The sequence below is a fragment of the Sceloporus occidentalis genome, unplaced genomic scaffold (assembly GCF_023333645.1).
Source record: "Sceloporus occidentalis isolate IW3139 unplaced genomic scaffold, rSceOcc1.0.p SCAF_4, whole genome shotgun sequence".
Classification (NCBI taxonomy): domain Eukaryota; kingdom Metazoa; phylum Chordata; class Lepidosauria; order Squamata; family Phrynosomatidae; genus Sceloporus; species Sceloporus occidentalis.
The window spans coordinates 157,143,482-157,166,625 of NW_028316984.1; the positions used below are offsets into that span (position 1 = coordinate 157,143,482).

Below are 23,144 nucleotides of genomic sequence, written 5' to 3' on the forward strand. Positions count from 1 at the left end.
GCCAGGGAGGTGACTGAGCGGAGCTCTATGGGCAGCGTGTTCCAAAGGGCCGGGGCGGCGATGGAGAAAGACCTCCTGGAAGTGGAGGATAACCTCGCCCCGGGAACCCTAAGGAGTTGCTGCCCAGATGTTCTGAGGGTGCGAGGCGGAATGTATGGGGAGAGGCGGTCCTTCAGGTAACCTGGGCCCAAGCCATTTAGGACTTTATAGGTCATTACCAGCACCTTGTATTGCGCCCGGAAGCGAATGGGCAGCCAATGGAGGTTTTTTAGAACCGGTGTTATATGGCTGGCCCTGGACGTGCCAGTGACCAGCCTTGCAGCCATGTTCTGCACCAGTTGAAGCTTCCGGGTTAGGTACAAGGGCTGTCCCATGTAGAGCCCATTGCAGAAATCCAATCTCGAGGTTACCAGGGCGTGTACTACAGTTTCAAGGTCCCTCTGGGTCAGGTATGGGCGCAGCTGGCGAAGAAGCCGAAGCTGATAACAGGTGCTCTTGACCGTCGCATTCACCTGAGCAGTCAGGTGAAGGGACGAGTCAAGAAGCACCCCCAGGCTGCGCACGGAGTCCTTCACAGGGAGCGTGACCCCGTTCAGGACAGGTGGAACCACCGCCATTCCTGGACCAGGGGAACCTATCACGAGTACCTCCGTTTTCTCTGGATTTAGCTTTAGTCGGTTTTCCCTCATCCAGCCCATTACTGACTCCAAACAGGCCACGAGAGGAGAGACGCCATCCTCGGTCACTGCATCAGTCGGAGACATAGAGAAAATGATCTGGGTGTCATCAGCGTACTGATAACCCCGCGCCCCATGTCTCCGGATGATCTCTCCCAGCGGTTTCATGTAAATGTTAAATAGCATGGGAGACAGAATGGCCCCTTGAGGGACCCCAGTTTTAAGGGGTCTCTCATCGGAGCACACGTCTCCCAGCTGCACCATCTGGGACCTCCCGGAAAGGTAGGACCGGAACCACTGGAGCGCAGTGCCCCCGATCCCCACCTCTGCCAGGCGTCCCAGAAGGATACCATGGTCTATGGTATCGAAAGCCGCTGAGATGTCCAAGAGCACCAACAGGGACACGCTTCCCCTGTCGATGCCCAGACGGAGATCATCGACCAAGGCGACCATGGCCGTCTCAACCCCATAACCTGCCCGAAAGCCAGTTTGAAATGGGTCTAGATAGTCCGTTTCATCCAAGACCCCCTGAAGCTGGATTGCAACCGCTCTCTCGATCACCTTCCCTAAAAATGGCAGCAGTGAAACAGGCCGGTAATTATTATGCTCCAGGGGGTCGAGGGAGGGCTTTTTTAACAAAGGTTTAACCACGGCCAATTTGAGAACAGATGGAAATTGCCCTTCCCTCAAAGATGTATTAATTATCCGGTGCAACAATGAGGTTACAACCGGTCCCCCCTGGGCTGCTAACCACGAAGGACAGGGATCGAGAGAGCAGGTTGTCTTCCGAACGCTTCCGAGGATCCTGTCCACATCCTCGGTACTAACCGACTCGAACTGATCCAGCTTAACTAAGTCCACGGAGGCCCTGGACGCCTCTACATTAGGTTCTGCCTGAATGTCGGCGTTAAGACCTTCGCTTATACGAGAAGTTTTATCCACGAAGAAGTCATTAAATAAGTCACAGCAGGCCTTAGAAGGTTCCAGGATCTGGTTCGGGGCAGGAGGGAGCTGAGTTAGCTCCCTGACTACCCTGAACAACTCTGCCGGACGCGACTCCGCGGACGCGATACGAGCACCATAGAACGAATTCTTTGCTGCTCGTATCGCCTCTCCGTAGTCCTCTAACCGTTGGGCTAGGAGAGTCTTGTCGTGTGAGCGAAGGTGTTTCCGCCAACGGCACTCTAGCCGTCGCAGCTCCCGCTTCCTTGCCCGGAGATCTTCCGAATACCAGGGCTTACGTTTGGAAGCGGGTCTGAGAGGGCGCTTGGGAGCGATACTGTGTATAGCCCTCGAGAGACCGGTATTCCAGATACCAGTCAGGGCATCAACAGAATCGCCGTCGCTTCCAACCATGTATCCCTCTAGGGCTTCCTGGAACCGGCCAGGTTCCATTAGCCTTCGAGGGTGGACCATCCTAATAGGTCCACCACCCCCGGGAGGGATCTGGGTGGAGACCTTGATTTTCGCCTCAACCAGGAAGTGATCCGTCCATGGCAAGGGGGAAATATCAGATATTTCCGCCCACGGATTTTCCACATCAGAACAGAAGACCAAATCGAGGGTATTACCCGCACAATGCGTAGGACCCTGAATTAGCTGGGACAGGCCCATGGCAGCCATGGTGTCCATGAATTCGCGAGCCGCACCGGGTGGAACATAGCTGGCCGTGAGTGAGATGTTGAAGTCGCCCAGGACAAGTAGCCTGGGCGTCTCCAACATCAGCTCAGCGACCAGCTGTGTCAGCTCGTTAAGGGAGTCCGTTAGCGCACGGGGTGGCCGATACACCAACAGAATCCCTAGACTGTCCCTAGCTTTAAGGGTCAGGTAAATACACTCGATATAGGACGTCTGTCTAATGTGGTTCCTAGTGAGGGACACGGTGTTCCTATGTATCAAGGCCACACCCCCCCCGCCCACCTAACCTGGGCTGGTCCTTCACCGAGAACCCGGCAGGCAGGGCCTGAGCCCACACTGCATCCCCTTCAGGCCCCAGCCAGGTCTCGGTAATGCAAGCCAGATCGCAACTACGGTCCTCCAACAAGTCGTGGAGGATGTGGGTCTTGTTGTTGATTGATCTGGCGTTGCACAGGAGCAGCGACAGGGTTTGTGGCACGGTTGGAGCGACCCTCAGGTCCCTTAGGTTGGGAGGGGGACCGGAAGGAGAGATGGATATGAGGCATCTATCTCGCCTTCCCCTGGAACGCAAGTCCCTCCTCCCACCACCATACCTCCCCCTGCCCCACACTACCTCAATAGGAGCTCCGCTCAGAATGATGTCGTCCCTTTCCTCCCCAGCCCACGCATTCCCCCCGTCCATGCCCTCCCCCCACCCACCCTACACAAACAAATAAAGGGCAGAGGTAGGACACTGCAGACATCCTCTGCCCAGTCTAACCCACAGCTTCCCTAGCCCCGTAAAAGCTCCGCAGCTGCGCAGCTGCGCAGTTTCGGAGTCCCTCTGGGTGCTCCGCAGTCCGTGGGTGGCACTCCCGGGGCGGTGCGCAGCTGCGCACCTCCGACACCCCGGGAGGAGGCCACCCGGCTGTAGCGCGGCTTGGGCCGCGGGCTCCGGCGAGGAAGCAGGGGGGCGTGGCGGGGAGGTCCGGCGTGCGGCTTAAGAGCTCACCGCTCTCACCAGGTGAGCTCCACTCCCAGCCTTCCCTCCAGAGTCTTAAAGTGCCCCTCACTCCGGCTGCCGCCAACGGGCCAAAGCAGCTTGTGGCAAGAGTCCCTCTGGGTGCTCCGCAGTCCGTGGGTGGCACTCCCGGGGCGGTGCGCAGCTGCGCACCTCCGACACCCCGGGAGGAGGCCACCCGGCTGTAGCGCGGCTTGGGCCGCGGGCTCCGGCGAGGAAGCAGGGGGGCGTGGCGGGGAGGTCCGGCGTGCGGCTTAAGAGCTCACCGCTCTCACCAGGTGAGCTCCACTCCCAGCCTTCCCTCCAGAGTCTTAAAGTGCCCCTCACTCCGGCTGCCGCCAACGGGCCAAAGCAGCTTGTGGCAAGAGTCCCTCTGGGTGCTCCGCAGTCCGTGGGTGGCACTCCCGGGGCGGTGCGCAGCTGCGCACCTCCGACACCCCGGGAGGAGGCCACCCGGCTGTAGCGCGGCTTGGGCCGCGGGCTCCGGCGAGGAAGCAGGGGGGCGTGGCGGGGAGGTCCGGCGTGCGGCTTAAGAGCTCACCGCTCTCACCAGGTGAGCTCCACTCCCAGCCTTCCCTCCAGAGTCTTAAAGTGCCCCTCACTCCGGCTGCCGCCAACGGGCCAAAGCAGCTTGTGGCAAGAGTCCCTCTGGGTGCTCCGCAGTCTGTGGGTGGCACTCCCGGGGCGGTGCGCAGCTGCGCACCTCCGACACCCCGGGAGGAGGCCACCCGGCTGTAGCGCGGCTTGGGCCGCGGGCTCCGGCGAGGAAGCAGGGGGGCGTGGCGGGGAGGTCCGGCGTGCGGCTTAAGAGCTCACCGCTCTCACCAGGTGAGCTCCACTCCCAGCCTTCCCTCCAGAGTCTTAAAGTGCCCCTCACTCCGGCTGCCGCCAACGGGCCAAAGCAGCTTGTGGCAAGAGTCCCTCTGGGTGCTCCGCAGTCCGTGGGTGGCACTCCCGGGGCGGTGCGCAGCTGCGCACCTCCGACACCCCGGGAGGAGGCCACCCGGCTGTAGCGCGGCTTGGGCCGCGGGCTCCGGCGAGGAAGCAGGGGGGCGTGGCGGGGAGGTCCGGCGTGCGGCTTAAGAGCTCACCGCTCTCACCAGGTGAGCTCCACTCCCAGCCTTCCCTCCAGAGTCTTAAAGTGCCCCTCACTCCGGCTGCCGCCAACGGGCCAAAGCAGCTTGTGGCAAGAGTCCCTCTGGGTGCTCCGCAGTCTGTGGGTGGCACTCCCGGGGCGGTGCGCAGCTGCGCACCTCCGACACCCCGGGAGGAGGCCACCCGGCTGTAGCGCGGCTTGGGCCGCGGGCTCCGGCGAGGAAGCAGGGGGGCGTGGCGGGGAGGTCCGGCGTGCGGCTTAAGAGCTCACCGCTCTCACCAGGTGAGCTCCACTCCCAGCCTTCCCTCCAGAGTCTTAAAGTGCCCCTCACTCCGGCTGCCGCCAACGGGCCAAAGCAGCTTGTGGCAAGAGTCCCTCTGGGTGCTCCGCAGTCCGTGGGTGGCACTCCCGGGGCGGTGCGCAGCTGCGCACCTCCGACACCCCGGGAGGAGGCCACCCGGCTGTAGCGCTTTTTGTATAAATAATTTTTAGGCTTTCTACATACCGTATATTGGAAGAATCCTAAATGCTTGTATTTTTCCAGAACACTTCATAAATACTTAGTAAAGTGTGCACTCCCCATTCTTAACCATAAAACAAGTATGTGGTTTACTGTAGTCAAAAGCATTTTTGTGCATAGTGACATAATGAAGAAAAGCATTTAGCTTTTATTGGTTTCAGTGGGACTTAATCACAATTCCCTTTCATTGTACTGGTGGCGCAGTGGTTAAATGCCAGTACTGCAGCTACTCATTCACAGCCGCAAAATTATGTGTTCAATACCAGTCAGGGGCTCAGGATCGACTCAGCCTGGCATCCTCCTGAAGTCGCTAAAATGAGTATCCAGCTTGTTGGAGGCAATTGGCTTACACATTGTAAACCGTGTAGGGAGTGCTTAAATATACTGATGTGTGCTATTGAAATGTACTTGCTATTGCTATTACTACTATGCTCAACTGATAACATAACTGTAGTCATCAGTTGGTGTACAGCCAAATCTTTGATTTAAAAGCGATGGTGTGCTTTTTTCATAAAAATAACTTTAATTTCAGTGAAATGGTACATGTAATAACACTACAATGGACCCTTGGTATCCACTGTGGTTTGGTTCCAGGATTTCCCCATGGATCCTAAAATCTGTGGATGCTCATTTCTTGTTATATACAGTGGCATAGTAAAATGGTGTCCCTTATATAAAATGGCAAGATCAAGGTTTGCTTTTTGGAATTTATATCTTTTTGAAATATTTTCAAGTTGTGGATGGTTGAAACCATGGATAAAGAATCCATGGATACAGAGGGCTGATTGTAGTTTCAGTTTACAGTTCTGTAAATTCTACATATACAGTATTGCAGTTATCAATATTATACCGAAGATGTACATTTTGTAATGCATCATAAGGGTCTTGCAAAATGTGTTGTTAGTGCTTTTGTATTAGAAGTGCACCTTCAAAAAAATGCATAGTAGCTATTGGGGACAGGGAGCAGACACAACTTGTCTTAATTTACAGACAACAGTCCTTTATGGGAAGACCAGTCAGAAGACAATTTTCGGTTGCAATGTGTCCTCTGCTTTAAGCATTGCTCAGTCCAAAGCCAATTTAGGAAGAAAAACCAAAAACAAGAAACTGTAGGCTAGGTCCTTGAACTTATCCACCAACACTTAGTACCTGGGTAGCTGACAGAACAGTCACACAGGTTGCCTGACCACAGACTATCATGCAGGTTTGTCATATATTATATTTCCAATTAAATTACACCACTTCTTTCTAAACTTGCATCTATACTGTGGATGGGAATGCTCTCTCTCTGAAAGTATCAGGTTCATAGTTCGGGAGTGCTTTTAGATCCAGTGTTGCTCCTGGAAAGCCAGGTTGCTGTGGTGGCCAGGAGCACCTTGGCTCAGCTTTAGATGCTGCACCAACTATGCCTTTTTCTGAGGAAGGCAGATTTGGCCACAGTGGCTGATGGCTTAGCTACCTCCCAATTAGACTACTGTGATGTGCTCTATGTATGACTGCCTTTGAAAAATATTCAGAAGCTGCATATAGTGCAAAATGCAGCAGCCAAACTAGTGTCAGGTGTACATTTTAGGGATCATATATACTCATCTTGCAAGAACTATACTGGCTTCCAATTTTCTTCTGAGCTCAAGTCCTAAACAACTTGAGGCAAGGATATCTGGAATATCACATCCTCCCATATGAGCCTGCCAAAATTTCCAGTTCTTCAGAGGAGGTCCTGCTGTGTATTCCAACACATCATGAAGTTAGCTTGGGGGTAACTGGGCTATCTCTGTAGCAACACCTCAACTAAGGAACTCTCCACCCAAGGAAGTTAGGCTGGCCTCATCTCTTTTAAGCTTCAAGCAAAAGCAGTGCTGTTCTGCAAGACAATCCATATTTGAAATTACTGTTTTAACTATTTTAAAACTGAATTGTAGGATTGTTTTTACACTGCCTTTCAGGGTTTTTAAAGAGCATGTAATGTGTTTTAAAAAGTTTTTATCTTGGTATTTTTTAATTGATTTTTATTTGTTCATCACATTGGGAACCCTTGTGGGCTGGGTGACAATACAGAAATAAAACAACAATCAGGAGATGGAATTAGAAGATACAAATTATATAGTTACCAGAGTCCTCTTTTATCCTCTTTTGTTCTTTCTATCTTTATGTTCTTTTGGTAATTTATTTCATCTTTGGGGGCATCATTTGTGTGAGTCACACTAGCCAGACAACAATGAGGATGGACTTCCAAGGCAACAAGATGCTTTGAGAAGCAGTTGTACTCAGGACTGCAACAGTGGTAGAAACAGGTAATATCTTTCTTCCAGCCTACTAGAACCTTGGAATCATCAGCCCATCCAGCAACTGTAATTGCATTAAAATTACAAGAACCATAAATCCTGACTTCAATGGCACATTCTATTTGAGCCTAAGTCCAGTTCCTCCAATTTCCAGTCAGTTATTCATTGGCTGGACTCCAACTACCCCAACTTCACTAAACTCTAGAACAGTACTTATGAGAAATGCATATTCCCCCCATGCATTGCAATAACCTCTCCCTCAGCCATTATGCTTAGATGGGGAGTGGAGAATACTGGTGAAGCATCTGGCTATGTTCTCTCTGCTGAGACCTTTAGAGTATGCCAATGGCTGTGGGGACATAGCCAAATGCTTCTCTGATCCTTCCACCAGTAATGGAATGACCATGGGGGTGGGAAGCTATTGAACCACAATGGTGAGCCCTGGGTGTGGAGTGACAGGAGAACTGTAGTGGAAATTCACATGTAAGACTCTTACACTGTGCTTAACCATGCAGTCTTAATTTTATTTATTTAAACACATTTAAATCCTGCCTCTCTGAAGCTCAAAGTGGCTATGAAGCTCTTCTGAGTAGTTATGACAGAAGTGTTTGCAAATCGATAACCTATTTCTCAGGCAATGGAGTATTCGGTGATTACTTCATCTCAGCTGGGGAGTCAGACTTGGTTTCCCCCACTACTTCCACCTCAGTTGGCTCATCAGTGTTCAGCTCAGTATTGGTTGAGCTTATCACCTGAACGGATCCCCCATGCCACACTGAAGCCAAGTGTGATGTCAGAAATAAAGCATTGGCCTGCTGTGGCACAGTATTTCCCCACTCTTCTCTGTGTTCTCATGAAGTCTGATTTCTGTAGGATGGTATTAATGATCAATCTCTATGTGCATGGATTCCTCTTGATACAAATTGTCTAGGATTTATGTTCATGGGCCCCACTGGAGTACAAATTGTCTTGCCAACCCAGTCATAGGCACAATCGTAGGTGAATTCTCTCTTTTCAAATACTGTACTTCTGAGAAGATTGTTAGTAAGTAATGATAGTGTCTGATCTCTCAAAGAAGGTTAATCATCTGACATAATGAAGATAATAATAATAATAATAATAATAATAATAATAATAAATTTTTATTTATATACCGCCCTGTGGCGAACCAATCCGGGCGGTTTACAGCATTAAAATAACATACAGCATAAAAACAGTTTATTTCCCTCCCCCCTTAAAAAGTAATTAAACAACATATCTAATTTAAAACCACAATAACTAGTTAAAATAACAATAAATTAACAAAATAATACCAACCAATAAACCACTGCAACTTCAGTTCTAAAGAAAAGGGGGCTTTGGAGATATTACTGAGGAGGGGGAAATCCTAAGATCCTGAGGCCGGGATATTTCAGTCTGGGAAGGCCTGCCTGAAGAGATCCGTCTTGACAGCCTTTTTGAAGCTGTCCAAAGATGTTAATTGACGGATCTCATCCGGCAGGCCGTTCCAGAGCCTAGGGGCGACAACAGAGAAAGCCCTCCGGGAGGTCGCCGCAAGCCTCGATTTTTGAGGCTGCAACAAGTTCCTCCCAGAGGACCGGAGAGCGCGGGGAGGATTGTATGGGAAGAGGCGGTCTCTGAGATAGCTTGGACCCAAGCCATTTAGGGCTTTAAAGGTAATAACCAACACCTTGTACTGGGCCCGGAAACCAATAGGCAGCCAGTGGAGGGACCTCAAAACCGGAGTGATATGGTCCCTTCTGGATGTTCCTGACACAAGCCTGGCTGCCATGTTTTGAACCAGCTGTAGTTTCCGAACCAGGCACAAGGGTAGCCCCATGTAGAGCGCATTACAGAAGTCAAGGCGTGAGGTTACCAGCGCGTGCACAACTGTCTCGAGATCCCTTACTTCCAGAAAAGGGCGCAGCTGGCGTATCAGCCGAAGCTGATAACAGGCGCTCCTGACCGTCGCATTAACCTGATCTATCATCAGGAGCGACGAGTCAAGGAGCACCCCCAGACTGCGAACGCAGTCACTAGAGGAGAGTGTGACCCCGTCCAGGACTGGTGGTTGCAACCCAATTCTTGGTTTCGGGGCCGCTACCGTGAGCACCTCCGTCTTGTTCGGATTCAGCTTCAATCTGTTTTTCCTCATCCAGCCCATTACCGCCCGAAGACATTCATTGAGAGAAGAGATGCCATTAGAATTCGAGGCCGATGAACGAGACATGGAGAAATAGATTTGGGTGCCATCAGCGTACTGATAGCACCCAGCACCATAACTCCGTATGATCTCACCCAGCGGCTTCATATAGATGTTAAACAACATTGGGGACAAAATAGCTCCCTGAGGGACTCCACAAAGGAGCTCCCTCTTTCTGGAGCTACTGTCCCCAAACAGCACCCTCTCGGACCTGCCTGAGAGGTAGGACCGGAACCACTGCAATGCAGTGCCTCCGATACCTAATCCCCGCAAGCGGTCCAGGAGGATGCTGTGATCTATCGTATCAAAAGCCGCTGAGAGGTCTAAGAGCACCAACTGGGTCACACTACCCCTGTCGATGCTCAGACGCAGATCGTCAGTCAAGGCAACCATGGCAGTCTCAACCCCAAAGCCTGTCCTGAAGCCAGTTTGAAATGGGTCTAGATAATCGGTTTCATCCAAGACAGCTTGGAGCTGAAGAGCAACCGCCCTCTCGATTACCTTGCCCAAAAATGGCAGCAAAGAAACAGGCCTGTAGTTGTTCATATCCAGGGGGTCCAGGGAAGGTTTTTTCAGAAGCGGCTTAACAGCCCCTTCCTTCAGACAAGATGGAACATGCCCTTCCCTAAAGGATGCATTGATGATATCCGTGAGGAATCTCCTCGATGCATCCCCCCCCTGGACGGCCAGCCATGATGGGCAAGGATAAATGGCCATCTCCTCTGGGAACTTCTCACAGAGAATATTTATTGGACTGTTCCTTTTAGTATTCCCAGTTTTCCGTTATTTCTATTTAGTGTGTCATCTTTAAAGCAGTGACACGGTAAACTGCCTCAAAGGAAGTACACAAGCTTCCAAAGGCTTCCTAGTCATCTCACCAGCTTTGTTCTTTGCCAAGATATATGTTGATGGGCATATATCTTGCTGTTCCAGTAAGGCTCTTGTGTTCCCTGTAAAGTATGTGTTTTGATGTTTCAGGATCAATGTATTCCTTGGCCCATCCAAAGTCTGTTATGTGAATGACACGAATCCTTTCAGCCAAAACAGAAAGAGGTTAACAAACACAAACACACACACACACACACACACACACACAGAGCCTAATCCAACCTGGTCTCTATAAAACATGCCTGGTTGGCACATTCATCCAGGAGCAAGTCCTGAATGGCAGCTGTTTTACCATTCACCAACCTGACATTGAGCAGGTATTGAATTCTCCTCTAGAGTTTCCATCACATGATACTCTTATCATTTTTATCAGGAAATGTGAAATGCCCTGTGTGGATAGCATGTGCTCTACTACCAAGTCACAACTGCATACCATATGCCAACCCTGCCTAGACACAGTCTCTTCACCTCTCACTTCATCCCACTGGCAATTTTCTTTACTGTCATGACAGAATATCGTATTCCACAAAAAGAGAAGAAAGTTAGCATAATATTAATAACAAAGAAGTATAATATTTCCAGGTGTGTGTTTGTATTTATGTGTGTGTGTAGGTCAGAAACCTGGATAGTAAAGGCATCTGAGTGGCCTAAATGCAACAGCATTTTTTTTTTAATTTTAATTCAATACTTTTGGAGTACATGTTGTTTTTTGAAAGGTAAAAGGACAGATTTGTGTCAAGATACTACCCAGTTGATGTACTTGAGTTGCTGATACATTTTTACTGCTCCATTTTAAAATGATACAAAGGGTAATGTGAACGTCAACAAGATTAAATTACCAAGGACAGCTTAGATTGTGGCAAACACAGTGTGAACTTCGATTCAGTATCGCATTGATCATGCGATCCGGATCTGTTCAGCTCAAATACTTAAGTGTGAATGATCCCTAAATCAGCTTCGGTTTAAACTAGTAAAAATGCAAATCTCCCCAAACTGAAAGATAAATGGGGAGGGGGGAGGTTAACATGAGAGATAATAAAATATAGAAACTCTCAGAGATTTGTAGAACAGGTTGTTAGATTATTCATTTGTGAGTCTGAATATCAGACACATATTAGCAAAAACCAGTTGGGTTGAAGCAAAGGAGCGAGAATTTTGTTCAGTTAAAAAAGTTATCAAAAATTGCAAATTAATTCATCAAAATGAGGGAGGGACCTTGAAAATGGGGGGAACTAGAAGGAAAAACTGATATATTCATCCCATCCATCCTAGTTAGGACAAAATATAAGGATGAGATCCTGCATTGTCAATGAAATTTTTTTGTTATTGTTTCGTGCCTATAAGTTATTTCTGACTTATGGTTACCATAAGGTAAACATACTATGGGTTTTTCTTGGCAAGATTTGTTCAGAGGAGGTTTGCCATTGCCTTCCTGTGAGGGTGAGAGCATGTGACTTGCTCAAGGTCACCCAGTGGGTTTCATGGCTGAGCTGGGCATCAAACCCTGGTCTCCAGAGTCGTAGTCTAACACTCAAACTACTATGCCATGCTGGCTCTCCTGTCAATGTAACTACAATAATGAAATTCCATCATTGTAGTTATATCTGAAAATGCCACCCCCAAAAATCCTCTCTTTGCAGTCTGGCAGTGCCCTGTCCAAAGTGCTTCCAAGATACTGGAGATACTGGAGATTGGGAAGTGACATCTGCTATGCTCTCCTGGTTGTGGAGTGCACTGAGAACAGGAATCAGAAGAGATCCCTTGGGATCCTGTGATAATTGCTTATTCCAAGGCACCCTGCAACCAGGAGACAACTGCAGGTGTCATTTCCCAGCACCCTGATCTCCAGTGTGTTGAAAATGCTTTGGTTGGGGTGCCACCAGGCTGTAAAGATAGGCTTTTGTGGTCATGTTTGGTCATTCATAACCAGAATAACAACAACAACAACAACAACAACAACAACAACAACAACTATTATTATTAATGTCATGTGTTAGAATTTTTCCATTGACGAATAATTGCCCGCGATTGCGTATACTTTATTTACCCATGCTTGTGTTCTTAAGTGGAAAAGAGGGAAAGATTTCTTGGTCACCTCTCTCTTAAAATCATTGCTATACAGAGCAGAGACACTATTAAATTGAACTCTAGCTAGAATTTGGGGGCAAGGCTGTAATCCTTCTTATTGTAACTTAACCATGCCAGGGCAAAGACTTACTGAGATCTAGTAATAATAATAAATAAATAATAAAAATTTTATTTATATACCGCCCTTCTTAAAATCAGGGCGGTGCACAACAAGCATACAATGATACAATTATACAAAAAATGGATTAAAACAGTTCAATAAAAATAATAAAATTCATGCCAGCGAGACAGTGCTGGTGGGGGGGGGGGGGATTCATGTCCAGAAGCTTCAGCATAAAGCAGACCCCGCTGTACATTATTTATCTTTAAAGCCTAGGCAGAGGAAGAACTAGAAGACCAGATACTTCCTCAGACTGTGCAAGTTTAAGTGTACAGAAACCTTCTGTGAGAGCCTGCTAATGATCTATTATGTTGGAAAGCACAGAAATTGTTCAGTGAATGTCTGGATACAGCTGCACTGTGATCTCATCAAAGTCCAGAAACTGGCAAGGTCATTAAAAGGCAAGATGAGGGAGGGAAAATCCAAAGAAGATACAAAGCTTCAAAAGAAGGCTTCGCTGACCACATTAGTTCTTAGCAGACATCATTATTTCCCCCTGTGACTCACCTCTAAAACAATGCCCTTGCATGGAGGTTCTTACATTTTATTAGAGCTAGTCTCATAATGTCAGGGAAAATGTTGAGCCTCCAAGGGACCACAAGATCCACATTTTTCTTCAATCTTTGTACTTGCTAGAGAGGAGAGGCTGCATTCAAGCACCACTGAAATCTGAATAAAAAGTTTTGGATACCACAGAAAAGAAAGGGGATACTATAGAAAACAACCTCTCATGGTGACATTCAGAGCAAAGGTGTATCAAGTCCAGCATTTTGTTTTCACTATGGGCAGCCACATGCCTATGTGATGAACACAAACAGGTCATGAATGCAATAGCATGACCCAGAAAGTGGTACTGAGAGGTATACTACATCTGATGTGGAGGTAATGTGTGGCCATCATGATAGTAGCCACTGAGCATTATCCTTAATGTATTTGTCTAAACCCCTCTCCATGGTGAGTGATCCCTACTTACCCTGCAACGTTTACAAGCCACCCACACATACCCTCCAATGTTTCATAGGTGAAAACAAGGATACAGGTGGCCAAGCAACATCAGAGTTTGATCAAGATGGCAAAATTGTTAATGAGGCAGAACACACAAGCTAGGTGAAAAAGTTTCTTTCCCCCTATTAAACTGAGTGCAAACTGCTTTTGTATTTTAAACTCAGGTCTAATTTGCACTGCAGAAATAATGCAGTTTGACAGCACTTTATTTGTCATGACTCCATGCTATGGAATCCTGGGATTTGTAGTTTGTTGTTCTACCAGAGGTCTCTGACAGAGCATGCATCTACACTGTAGAAATAAGGCAGTTTGACACCACTTTAACTGCCGTGGCTCAATCCCACAGAATCCTGGGATTTGTAGTTTTGTGAGGCACCAGAACTGTTTGGCTGAGAAGGCTAAAGGCCTTGTAGAACTACAGATCCTAGGAAACTGCATTACTTCTACAGTGTAGATGTATCCAGAGAAGGTTAAATATCTCATAAAACTGCAAATCACAGAATTTCATAACATTGATCCATGGCAGTTAAAGCAGTTTCAAACTTCATTAATTCTCCAGTGCAGATTAGACCTCAGTTTCTAAATTGAAGTAAACCAAGTACAGGAGGGGAAAGTAGGAGGAGAGAAAATGGGACATTATGAAAGCAGCTGAAAAGTGCAATGACAGAGGATTGCTTAGGACTGTCTGTGCCAAATTGGGTCAGTTGCAGGATATGCCTCTCATCATTTTTTGTATATCTGTCCTTTCTTCTAGTGTTTGTAGTAATGCAAATGATTATGTGATGGGCTAAGGAACTAAACTGCAAATTTTTTGGACAGTTTTCACTCAGGTCCTGAACTAGAGCTGCTAGAGTGGAAACTGGAGAAGGTTTCTGTATCTTTAGTGGTTGTATCGAAAAGGGATTATTAAAGGTGTTGGTTGTTATCCTGTTGCGTGACAAGAAACACCTCTTGAAATTCTCTCATCTACACAATGATTAAAGATAAAGAAACCCTAGAGTTTATTGCACAGGCCCCTGGAATGGGGCTTGTGTGTTACAAAAGGGGTCGGGATAGGGCTGGAACGAGTGGGGGATGTATTTTACCGCAGGAAGTCCCTGTTCCATTCTGTTCTATTCCATCCCCCATCCATCCTACAGGAGGAGATTTCTGAGAACTGTTCAGCAACCATTCTCAAAAATTGCCTCCTGTGGGACAGATGGGGAACGGAATGGAAGGGAACAGAATGGAATGGGGACTTTTGTGTGCGAAAAAATGCATCTCCCACTCGTTCCGCATTCGTTCCCGGCCACTTTTGTTCTGTCCCCAGTCCGTTGTGGTGCGATAAACTTCCCTAACTTTCAGTCTGACAACCCTAATATAAACGAAGTGAGACTGTTACAAGTTCTAAGGAAACTTCCAGCCTTTCTGTTGCTGCCATCTTAATCTCTTCATTCTGAGGATTAAATCCTACTTTTGGAACAAGCACCTACCATTGCGGAAGCCCCAAAGTTCTCACTTACTGGCATAGTTTAGACTTCCAGTTATCCCCGCATCAGGCCAGCTTGGTCACCAAAGATAAAAAGTAATGTATGATCACATAAAAATATGTAGTTCAGATAGCAATACTCTTTGAGCACCTCTTTGAGTCCTGAAGGCCTTGATAATTTCATGAAGTGAAACATGAAAGTTACAAACTTACTGGTTTTTCCTTCTCATTTTTAATAATTTTTTTGAAAAGAAAAGGTTTTTGGTGGGAGGTTTAGTGGTTTACCGCAGGTGGTGGTTTGGGGATTTGCATGGGCAATTTTTCACTGGGATTTTTTTTCACTGGAAAAAATATTAAAGATTTTTAGGGGTATTTTTTAGGGGTTTTGGTGGGGTAAAAAAAAGGGACAGCACATTTTCCATCCTTGTTTTATATTTAGTGATAGGTAGTTCGTGGGAGAATAGACATCCCAATCTGTTAAATCTCCTGGGAGTAAATTAATGTACCATCCAGTACCTTCCTTTGTTGCTTAGACAACTTCTCATTCTTTGGAAACTTTGTCCCCAGTATTTCAGTCCTCATCTTTCTGTGAACTAAATTCCTTCAGAGATTTGAAAGAAACTGAAAAGCCCTTCTCAATACCCTTTAGGATTTGACAGTATAAAGCAGAGTAGGAAACTTTTGGCTTTCCAGATGTTTTGGACTACAATTTTCATCAGTCTGTTAGGTTTCATTTTCCATCCTGAAGAAGTATTGTCTAAAGCTACTTCTAAGTGTCTGAAGATTTTTTTTTCTGTTCAGTTTCCTTCATAGTAAAGTATGTGCCTTAAGATGCTTGTTGACTTAAACCAGTTCCTTGGATATTATAGGATTTTCATGGCAAGATACACTCAGACGCATTTTGCTATTATCTTCCTCTGGTAGACAATGGTATTTCTTGCTGGTTCCCCATCCGAGTACTAACCAGGCTTGATTCTGCCTAGCTTCACAGATCAGATGGGATCTGGTGCCTTCAAGGTATTTAGGGTCTGGTTAGTTTCTATTCCTAGAGGTAAAAAAGGAAAAACACAGAAACAACCACTGTGCTTTTTGTAAATAAAAATGTAAAAAATGAAGAAGAATTTCACATACTCCTGAAATGTCTTAACACCATCCAAATGGACAGTGTGAGAATTTTTGGGGGTGATAGATGTCTAAATCCAGTTGAGTAGGCCCACTGAATGAATGGGTTTTTACATAAATATTTATTTATGATTCAGCAGTTGATGTAGTCTAGTTGGAATTAGCAACTGGATTTAGACCAACATAGACCAAGTACAAAGATCAACTGTGGATCTCTTTTCAAGAGTGAATGTTAAAAAGTGTCCCTAATAAGTTTCATTTCCATCTGGCTAATTATAAACTTTCTAAGTTTCCTGTAAGTAATAAAAGTCCAAGGATCATCATATGCTAAGGTTTTTGTTTTGGTTGCAGCATTAGCAGCAACAGCAGCAGCAGTGGAGGGGGGAAGTATATGACTGGAATGGTTTGGCATGAAATCAGCTCTTGCTAAATGCATTCAAAATATTTTAGTTCTTTTGTAATGTCCTTTAAAAATTGTCTTCCCCCTGCTGTGTAAATCATGCAACAAAGCTCAAATCAAATACCAGGTATAAAAGGCAAACTCTGCCTTCAGGCTCTTAATGAAGTCTATTTGGTAGCTTATTCTTCTGAGTCATGCTGCATTGTAGAAAAGAGGTAGGATATGACCTTTTAGTAACTAACTTGTTGCTGCTGGTGCTACCTTAGGAAAAAGCATGAAGAGCAAATAGTAATTGGGCTTAAAATATCTCTTTATTATCTTTAATTTCCTTTTACTTGATTTCCCATGTACTTTTTGATGAAAACTGGATGTGGCTGAATGCTTTACCTTATTACTTTCAAAATTCAGACCTTATAAGAGTTGCCTTATGATACTGAATGAAATGATAGCCATAAAATCAAAGGCGTAAACAGAAAAGATTCCAGCATTTTGAGTCAATATCTACGTAACCTCTACATTTGCAGAGGGACCAGATTTTATATACTGTATTTTTGCCACAAGCCTGCTTATTGGTTGTACAGTGTGTGTGTGTGTGTGTGTGCGCGTGTGTATAAATATATACATTTCAATGATTTATATGCTATTTATACATTACAGTTACACTACACTGGAGTTATATCAAGAGTGTTTGTTTGTTTGTTTAATTTATACCCCCACCTTTCTCCTGGTAGCTTATCAAAATTATTATCACAGCAGTCCTGTGAAATAGATTAGGCTAAAAGACAGCGAGTGGCTTGATGCCAGCTAATAAGTGGTTACATGAAAAGAAAGACTGCACTCTTGCACTTTTAGCACTCGTATGGAAGAAGGAATTAAAGCAGATGGAACATAACAAGCCACATACTTGGAATTTCCTTTTTCAGACAACTGTTATGTGTACAGGGGCCCTGTCCGCTTTCTCATGTGGCCATCCTATTTTATTTCTGAACAGAGATTTTGACCAAAGTCTTCCTAATCCTAGTCCAGCGTACTAAACCTGGAAAAGGGGTGGGCAAGACTGTGATGTGCAAGAGCCAATTTTTGTTCCAGTGATCTTGCTGGGAACTCACTGGTGCTTTCCTTTCCATTGCATTAGAAATGAAATGGCATCATCTTTAGTTACTTTTAGTTGCTTTTTAGGGACATGTTTTGGCAAGAAAACAGTAGTTGGCAGAGTAGTAGAGCTAAAATGTGGCATATGAGGGCAGTTTTGTTACGTTTGGACTGATATCAGTTGAAAATGTTCCTGGAAATTGTTATTGTTATTGTTGTTGTTATTATTTTATTTTCTTATATCCCACCTTCCTCCCAATATAGGGACTCAAGGCAGTGAACAGCAGGTTTAAAGCAAAACAGTTTAAAAGCAATACAGCATTAAAATGTATAAATATAAAATTAAAAACAAACAATTAAACCATTTTAAAAGTTAAAACAGTTATGAGTTAAAACAGAATATATTAAAAATACAAACCTTAAAATTTAATTAGCACAACATTCCCAGCCCTTATCAGTTAGCCAAGGCCTGCCAGCACAAGAATGTCTTTATCTGCTGCCAGAAGGAGAGCAGGGATGGGGCCATCCTGGCCTCTCTAGGGAGGGAGTTCTAATGCTTGGGAGCAGCCACTGAGAAGGCCCTCTCTCTTGTTCCCACCAAATGCACCGGGGGGTGGGTGGGTGGGACAGAGAGAAGGGCCTCTCTGGATGATCTCAATACTCTGGGGGAGCCTTGTACTTATTATTTTTAACTGGGCTGGGGGAATCAAAGGATTTTGTAGTTTGGTTGATTGCTCTATGGGCTACAAAAATGGCATTTGGGGTACACGTGGGCCATAGCCTTTACTTTTCCCACCCCACCCCTACATCATGTTTGTTGATTGCTACCCATTTGGGGCTCAGTCAGTTTTGGCATAAGCCTTGTCAGTGGCCAAACCCTTCTAGGTGCAAGATCCAAGACAGAAGAAAGAGTATATTTTCTGACATTGAAAATTATCCAGTATATCCAAAGGCTGTCATTTGTTAATTTCTAGCACCACACAGCAGCTTGCCAAATGGCCCAAAGGTTGGGCAGATTCTAAGAGATCCAGTAAGAAAACATTGGGAGCAGATATTATTAAGAAAATGACTTTCAACTCACAATCTTGTGCCTGTCTAAGCACTATGAAAAGTTGGGCTAGATGATGATGATGATGATGATGATGATGATGATGATGATGATGATGATTTATACCCTGCCTTCCTCCCAGTACAGGGACTCAAGGTGGCTTACAAGTCTAAAACAGTCCAAGTTAAAACACTATAAATATGCAAAATACATTATTGTTTTAAAAACAATTAAACAATACAAACAATTGAATGCTATGTTAAATATGTACCATAGAGATGAACTCCTCCACCCCCTAATGTAAACATTCATGGGCCCATATGGATTGGGACAGGGGAGAGGCCTCCAGGCCTTCTCCCACAACTGTTTTTTTTAATTTAATTTGCCCCACTCTTGCTACATTGAAAGACTATAAAACATCCTTAAGTAGCACTTCCCCTATCAATGCATGATAGTCTTGATCATGATTAAGCCCATGCATGCTTCCTTGAGAGCAAGAAAGCAAATACATCCAACTGTATGCTACTTATTTAACACAGAATGCATGGTAAAATCTTATATCACTGAAGCCTCCACAGAGGGCGAGAGGGAGGGGGGAGGCTGCCGCTGGCGGCCCCCGCGGGCCCCTTCCCAGCCTCTGCGGAGGCTTTGGCCTCCACAGAGGGTGAGAGGAAGGGGGGAGGCTGCCAGCGGCGGCCTCTGCAGATAGGGAGGGAGGAGGCCGCGGGGAGGCGGGGAGAGTGGGGCGGGTACGCGCAGGAGGCACCGCCTCCACCTTCGCCTCCTCCGCCCCAGGCCTCGCTGCCCTCCTCTTCCTCTGCCTCCTCCACGCGGCCATGCGTGGTGGAGGAGGAGGAGGGCAGCGAGGCCCTGCGGACGCCCAGAGCAGCGCAGAAGCTGCAGCGGGGGTGGCAGAACCGGGCTGGGGCTGTGGAGGTCTCAAGGCCTCGGCGGGTTGAATCCGGCCCGCGGGCCATAGGTTGCCGACCCCTGACCTAGAGGTTCCTAGAGAGAACATATTAATCAAACCCACAAATAATCAAATCCACAAAAGTCAAAGCTGCAAATGTGGAGGAACAACGGTAATGCAACAGTAGCCCTAGACTGGAAAGAGATGGTATGGAACTGTCCAATTCTAATTTCTGCAGGTGCAAAACCACTTACAAAGTCACAACTCCCCAGTGAGATTCCAGGCATAGTTTAGTATATTTGCATATGACTGCATTATAAGACTATTGATTTTTGTAGGATAAAGAAAGAAACAGTGGGAATCCCGAGAAGCAGCATATAAATAAACAGAAATTTAACATTGCATTTCTAACACAAGAAGCTTTTTTTAAGCTGGTGCCATCTGTATCTGTGAAATATTTTCATTAATTGGATTTCAATAACTGGAACTGTGCTATTTAGATTCTTTGCGCTGATACAAGAGGTAACATTTGCAAGGCTATTGACAATGGGACTTACACTTTCTTTCAAGCTAACCTTGCATTATTGATCCAGTCCCCATGATCCCTTGGCATATAGTTAAGATTATGTCTCATCATGCCTGTTCTGGGTAATTGAGCAAATGCTGAACATTGTCTAAGCATACCAAAATATAACTGATGCTATATAAATGCTGAACACTGAAAGCAAGTGGGCTCTCCTTCTGAGCAGGAAATGTGTCCACTTGTGGTTCCTTTGGCTGGTGATAATCCTGTGCTTTTTGCAAACTGTCAAGGACAAGGAAAGGCACTTGAGTGTGCTTGAAGAGAGATAACAGCTTGGTGCACTACTCTGTAGTCATACTGAATTTGGGTGCGGCAGCTTAAGTGGTTAGGAGATGATCGAATGAGGCAGCTCTAATCCACTTCCCATTTCTGAAGGCCTAAAGTGGAGGGCAGGGCCTGACCTTCTGTCATCTTCATATACTGTCCTGCAAGAAAAATAAATATCCTCACTGTATTATTCTCACTGCATTTCAAAGGCATTTCTACCTGATGAGAGAATGTATACACAGCTCTTTCATAGCTCTTATCATGCAAGTAATGAAATAACTCAGGTACTGAACAAAATATTTAGGAGTATAGCAATGTGTGGACTGTATGCACCCCCTGGACCTAAATTTTGTGTCCCATGAACTAGTTCTGTTTAACCCAATTTTTAAAAATTAAATTAAAAAAAACAACACCTAACCCAAACTCTTGAAATCTCCAGTTTTACACCTGTGTTTTCCAGTTTTATTTTGGAGATCCACATGACATTTACTTCACCCTGAAGTTTCAGTATTACCAAGGACATTGCATCCCCAGTCACCAGGTCAATTTAAATTAACCCAGTATTTTCCAAAATTAAACATACAGTATCTATATTTATCTTGTGTTTTTTACATTCTCAGAACTACTTATAAGATGGTCATGGCTAATATATATACAACTATTGTTTCCAGAACACATATTTAACAGAGACCAGGCGAGGGAAAGAGGAATGCTAGTGCTAAAACAAAATGATCCTAAAGCTTAAGTAGTGCTCAAAAATTAGGGATTGAAGGGAAATTTCACTTGGGGGCAGAATTCTTATTAAGGGTGCAATGGCCCTATTTTGCTTCCCAATGGCTACACACCTGACCTACGTGTTGGATAAACCATGTTTCATTTATAATTGACTTTACTTTTCCTCTCTGTCCTTTATAATATCTGTGTGCAACCCAACTATTAATATCACATTAATATCTTTCAGTTCACATTAATATCTTTCAGTTTCCTTGAGCAGTGATGGGGCAACTTGCTTTGAGATTCTTAAACTTCCTAATCAAGCAAACATACACTTTTAGTATGGATGGGGAAAAAGAATAATTAAATATACAGTTCAGGTCTACATATGTGTTACTTGGGTGCAGGGCATGCAAGAATTCGAAGAGTCTGACTATATTCCCAGCATTGCCTCCAAAATCACACTTACAGGTTAACACCACACCCTTATGTAGATATCCCGATCATGTGGAGTTATAGACAGTTATGAGACCACCTGCTCACCTGCTTCTTTTGCAGATGCCTACAGTCAATGAACAGAGTCACAGATGGCAGGAAAAAATTGTCTGTGCCCTCAACCAAGAGCATTATTTGGCCAAGAGCATTAGCTCCTCACCTGCTTAAGACTTAAACTAACATATGAATAAAAGGTGAACAGGGATGTAACCTCACAAGAATGTAACAATACATACAGTATCTTTTAGAAGGCCTTAATTTGTGTGATTCCACCCCACACCCACCATTGTATGAATTTCTATTAATCATTGACAAAATTCAGCTTGGATTTTGAGCTCTGTATTCTATCTTTATGGTCTTCCTGGGTTTTCTATTTTCAGCCTGTTTGTTTTAGTTATATTATTTCTTTTCCCAACAATGTAAAATACAAATATAATTTAACAACAACAAAGAGAATATGGCAAGAGAATTCTTGCAGAAACCCTGGCATGCATCCAAGCTGTAAGATAAAAATTTCTCAAAAATATAATGCCAGGGCTGGGTGATGCTTTGTAAATAGATGGTTCCATTAACAAAACAAGACAACTGCCAAGTATAACACATAACAACCAGTGAAGAACAGCTTTGGTTATTGTAAAAATCATAGACGAAGGAAAAAAAAACCCACAATAAAATAAATAGTCAGCTCATCTGTCAGATATTGGTGGGTGATTCACCGAATAGTAATACTATTGTTTCTAGTTTAGAAGCACTGAATGGGGGATTCTGGGAACTATAGTTCAACAAGCAACTTTTCCAAGCACTGTTTGAGACTAAACTGAGTGGAGGTTATAACGTATAACCAGAACTGTATTTCAAACATCTTTTGTTAGATCTGTGTCAAAGAGAAATGTTGAAAATCACTGTGCCTGGAAGAGAATCCATTGACTGATCCACAAAAGCAGTAGCTGTCAGTTTTTTTTTTAAATGCCCAAGTTTGAAAAATTCATACACTTCAGAAAGGGTTTAACTGACTGGCCACCATTTCAGTTATGTTCAGTGCACAACTGGTTTGGAAGAAATTATATTTCTGGAGGGAAAGAAAGCTAAACATTGATACACAACTTTGAGTAGTCCTCCAAAGGGGATGAGGATGAGGTGGACTATGTTAGAAGGGCCTCAGTCTTCTATTCGATGGTCACCTAAGGAAGGTTGCAATGAGGCAGAGGGTTCTTTCTCCATGCAAAAATGAACTGGGGCAAAATGTAAACCCACCTTAGCACCCTCTATTATGCCTGTGGAAAATTCATATCCTCCAACTGTCCTGATTTGGCAGGGATAGTCCTGATTAATCCTCTGTCGTCTTATTTTTTCAGCTGCTTCTAAAATGTTCCACTTTCTCCCTCCTCCTTGCATTTCCTACCTTCATCCTCAGTTTACTTCAGTTAATGCAAACTAAGTTCAAAATGTAAAGATACAGTGGGCCCTTCATATCCACTGGGGTTT

The 23,144-nt window shown here is 45.2% G+C and overlaps 1 pseudogene; it reads right to left on the reverse strand.

The window, feature by feature from the left end:
- Positions 1–7,869: 7,869 nt before the first annotated feature.
- LOC149314894 (casein kinase I pseudogene) overlaps positions 7,870–23,144 on the reverse strand; it is an 81,343-nt pseudogene continuing 66,068 nt past the window's right edge.